Source organism: Humulus lupulus, chromosome 9 (genome assembly GCF_963169125.1).
Source record: "Humulus lupulus chromosome 9, drHumLupu1.1, whole genome shotgun sequence".
Lineage (NCBI taxonomy): Eukaryota > Viridiplantae > Streptophyta > Magnoliopsida > Rosales > Cannabaceae > Humulus > Humulus lupulus.
This window is the reverse complement of record NC_084801.1, coordinates 179,090,848-179,095,496: the sequence shown is the minus strand read 5'-3', so window position 1 is coordinate 179,095,496 and position 4,649 is coordinate 179,090,848.

Sequence of the window (4,649 nt, the reverse complement as noted above, 5' to 3'; positions counted from 1 at the left end):
AATACGCGAGCTGAGATAGTTCGGACATAACCGAATTATCAAAAACTGAAAACGTTTGGAGTTAACCAGATGTGCAAACTTAACAGGTTTGGAACAATCCAGCCAAAAAACTAATCGATAATAAGTAGGAACCTAAACCTATTTCGAGATAAGTCGAGATCGAGGCTGGAATATCTTAAAGAAAATAGTTTCGAACTCTTAACCTCGAAGCAAAAACTGAGGATGAGGAAAAGTGACTAAACAAAAAAGATATAACCAAATCATTCACATTACATACCATACAAGTACTTTCGGGTTCATGGTTAAAGTAATATCCGACCTTGACAAATAACGAGGTCGGAAGCGGATAATTTGAACAAACTATGCATGAATGCATCAAGTTTCAAGCCTAAATCCAAACTATGTTTGTATGAATAAATAAACATAACTGATTCATCAATATAAAATGTGCAAAATATTTCGAGCCAAGAATTGTAAAACATTTATAAGTCAATATGTAAAGAAATTGTATCAGCCCCGTGGGCATAAATTAAAATAATTATAAGGAACAAGGGGGCGCAGCCCCAATAATGCTTTCCCCGAGATCAGGTTCAAGATGGAAGAGTCTCCTTGGCCTTCTCAGCCTCAGCAGCACCGGAGTCATCAGGACGAATAGCATGACTATCCTTCTGAGCAGCCTCTCGAGCAGCTACACTTGCCTCAAGACGGGCATTCCACCGCTCAACATATGTGGCCTCGAGAGGGCCCAGGAAGTTGGTATCGAGGTCAGCATTATCAGCCCAAAGTTTGTACATGGCTTGGTCGACCGCTTTCTCCTTCTACTCCTTATACTCGTCCAGAAGGCGGGCCTTCTCACTCTCCATGAAGTCGAAGGTGACAGATTTATCCTCTTCGAGCTTGGCATTGGCCTTCTCGAGACGAGTCTTTGCCTGCTCAAGCTCGGCATTCGTCCTCTCCAGCTCCTCGAGACGGGTCTTCATTTTTACAAGTTCAGACTTTGAGTCCTTGAGTTTGTCAACCATCTTAAGCTCGAGATCCTTCGAATTTTGGGCCAGAGACATGCTCATGTGCACCTCGTTGGTCAGCTTATGGTTAAGCTGTGTTGAGACGACAAGGGCCTGAAATACAAAGGACGAATTAGATCTCGAGCTGAGGTACAAACATTTAAAGGAGAGTTACGAAGGTTACCGCGGCAGTAAGCTCGATACTCTTGTCGTAAAGAGTATTGCAGTCCGAGGCCTTGTGCACGAGGTCCCAATGGTCGGCGCCGAAGCCTGAAAAGCTCTGACCCACCCGAGAGAGGACATCCGAGCTGAGCATAGCCCCTTAGGTCCCAGCAGTGCCATCAAGCACGAACTCCTCGATATGAGGTCGGGCCGTCGGTAGTTGGACCTTGGAGACAGAGGGTTTCTTCGGGGGCCGACCGACTGTTATTTGAGTATCGGTCGGAGGAAGCGAGAGGGGGACAGTTGAGCCAGATGCATCAACCTGGACAGTCGGCTCCGTGGTTGTGCTCGCAGTAGTCTGGGCCATGGGGGTCGTCTCGTGGCGTCGGGTACCTTGGATGGTCGGTCGGACCTCCGTGGTATTCTCGGACGTTTGCTCTTCTGGGCTCCAGCTCCCCCATCGCTAAAAAGCACAGTGTCGAGGTCGGGATTCATGGCACCTGCGCAGTTCCAATCTTAGTTAGACAATGATAATAAGTTTGGAAAGAGAGAAGAAAACCAGGTAAAGAAATAACCTAACTGGAACTCTCCCCCGAGCTCGAGCTTGGGCACCATGAAATTCCCCCGTCTTCGGAGGAGGCGGGGGGAGTGCCTTCCCTATATGTGGGCGATAACCTCGAAAGGTCCCTATAATCGTTGGTCCCATACTGAACAACTATCCCGTTCCACACCTCGTCCGTGGTATACATGGTGTCGTATTTCCCAAGCCCACTATCAAACCTATGGACACAGTCATCTACCCAACTCCATATGTAGAAGTGGAATCTATCCTGTGGGCACGAGACTAACCTATTGGGCCTGTGTTTTAGTAAGGTGGGGGACCACATTCTCGAGGTAGGGAGGACTTTACCTTCATCTGAATCCGAGCTCGAGGCTTCATCATTAGCCTCATTCCCAGACAGTGGACTCCTCTGGCGAACTGGAAGTGGTGGCCTTGTTTCTCTCCTCGGAGGAAGGGCGCCTGTGGGTAGGGGCACCTGCTCCCAGTGTTCATATTTTTTATTGGACCAGTCAAAGGTGGACTGGCCCTCCCCCAAAAGTCTGCACTTTCGGAGCTTATCATCGTGTAAAAGGTATAAGAGAGACCTCCTGCCACGAGGGAGTTGGAGCAGGGTCTCTCTATGCTCCTTCATTGTCTCGTTAGGAGTGGGACGCTGAAAATTGGCTGAAAGATAACATATTTCTACTAAGTACGGAACTAAGAGCTAAAGTCACGAGCACAGAAATAAAGATAACAAGAATACTTACGAATCCGCCTGAACGAGTAGTGTCGAGACGGGGACAGACCGTCTATCCAGAAGAAGGCCCTTTTGAAATCAGGCGGATGATTGGGAAGATCTTCAAAGACCTTCTTCTCCTTGGGATAGCTCTACGAGTATATAGCTACCAATCAAGCGATACTAGAACATATACTATCGAGGATAGGATCTGACCTGTAAATCCTTGTTACTAGCATGGGTTCCTCCTTGGGTCAATGCAAAGACTTTGGTCTAGAACCATCGTTTAATCCTTCTTCTCCTTACTACATTAATCTGGATCCTTTCTACTTCTATTGCCATTTCTAGAATATTGGCATAGGTATTGGTTCCCAGGTTTGCTAACTTAACCCCTAATTCCATCTTTGGTCTAAGTCCTCTGACGAACTTGGTCAACCTCGTAAAGTCGGTTGGGACCAACTCTGGTGCAAACTTGACTAATCGGTTGAACTGACGAGCATATTCTTCTACCATTAGCGATGACTGCCGAGGAGTAATACTTCTTGTGAAACGGTTCCACAAATCTTGTCCATATCATGGTGGTGACATCGTTAGTCTTGTGAACTAAGTCCCACCATATTTTGGCATCCTTCTTGAGTAATGACGAGACGCAGGATATGCGGTCTGCATTACTGGGATTCATGTGCGTAAGAATTGGCTTCACATTCCTTAGCCACTCTTCTGCCTCAAAGGGGTCTATAGTCCCTTCGAAGTTTGGAGCGTGCTGATTGCGGAACCTTTCATACACTGACTCCATATTCGGTACTGGATGTGGCGCGTAGTTCGTCACTGGCCATCCCCCATATGGACCAACTTGTTGGGGTGCTAGGGCCATTTGTTGTAGCTGCGGCTGCGGTTGCGGCGGAGGCTGAGGCTGAGTCTGTGCCTGTTGACGCTGTTGCTGCAAGAGTTCCTCGACTTGTTGTCGCCGTCAAGCAATTTCCGCGGTGTTGTCAGCTGACGGTGTCAGCGCGTTGCGGCTAGTAGTAGCACACACTCCTCTTCTGCGAACTGGAGGGCATCATTGGTCGTTGGAACAACGTTGGAGGCGTTTCCGTTGGTGCGTGCAGATCTTCGGAGCGACATCATCACCAAAAGTTCTAACAGTCGAGAACTTGTTAGAACTTACCCTAATAGGCTCTAAGGCAAAAACTTATTCTAAAACAAACATATCTCGGACCTATTTATTATGACTTCTTATGAAAAATTATATAGGTCTTTATTTATTATTAGAGTGGGTTTCTATACTTAGAAAAACAAGTCATCTTTATTTTCTAAGTGTGTTTCTACTCATCCTATATGACTTAATTCTCAGGCTCGAAACTTATCTTTGTTCCAAAGTTAACCATATTGAGGGAGGGCTGGGATCAGTAAAATCGTTCCCACTACTAAGGCCCCCTAACTCTCAATAAAGAAACTTGGTTCATTGATTTGTATCCACCCTCACTGAACTTAGTCATTATTTATTTTATTTATTACTTATTATGATTGCGAAAATAGAATCAAACTTATACATGATAAAATAACATGAAATTAATTTGGAAAAATAATTTTCACTTATTACAATCATAAAATAAAGAAATAAACAAAACAAACAATGAAAAACTAGCTATTCTAAAAATCGGGATCTTCTACATCCGATCCTTCATCTAGCATATCATTATCTATCTCCTTATAATCATCATTGTCTTGAGCCTCAAAATTTCCTCGGGGAAGATTCAAGAAGATCCTATGTTGTTGCTCATTAGTGAATTGAAACTCTAAGTCATAGGTGAACTTAAGTATGAGAGAATAATATCTTAGGGCTGCTTGTAAGTCATCATCATTATTTATATTCTCCCATATTTCTTCTAAAGTTAAAATTGCTGAAGGAAAATCTTTTAAAAGCCTAATTACTAGGACATATTGTTCTGCAGCTCTCATCATGATTTGCTTAGACTCTTGAAGGTGACCTATCTCTTTGTGGAACAAGATCAATCTTCGAGTGATCTTTTCTAGTGCTCCTACGGTGTTTCTTGGTTCCCTTATTCTTTTTAAGGCCTTAATGGCTCGGATATCCTCATTGCTTAAAGCTCCGTTCATTCTTAACTGAAAACATAAACACTAAAGGTGTTAGCTATACACATAAGTAACATAACTAGTAACTTAAACACTTACTTGGCGGTCC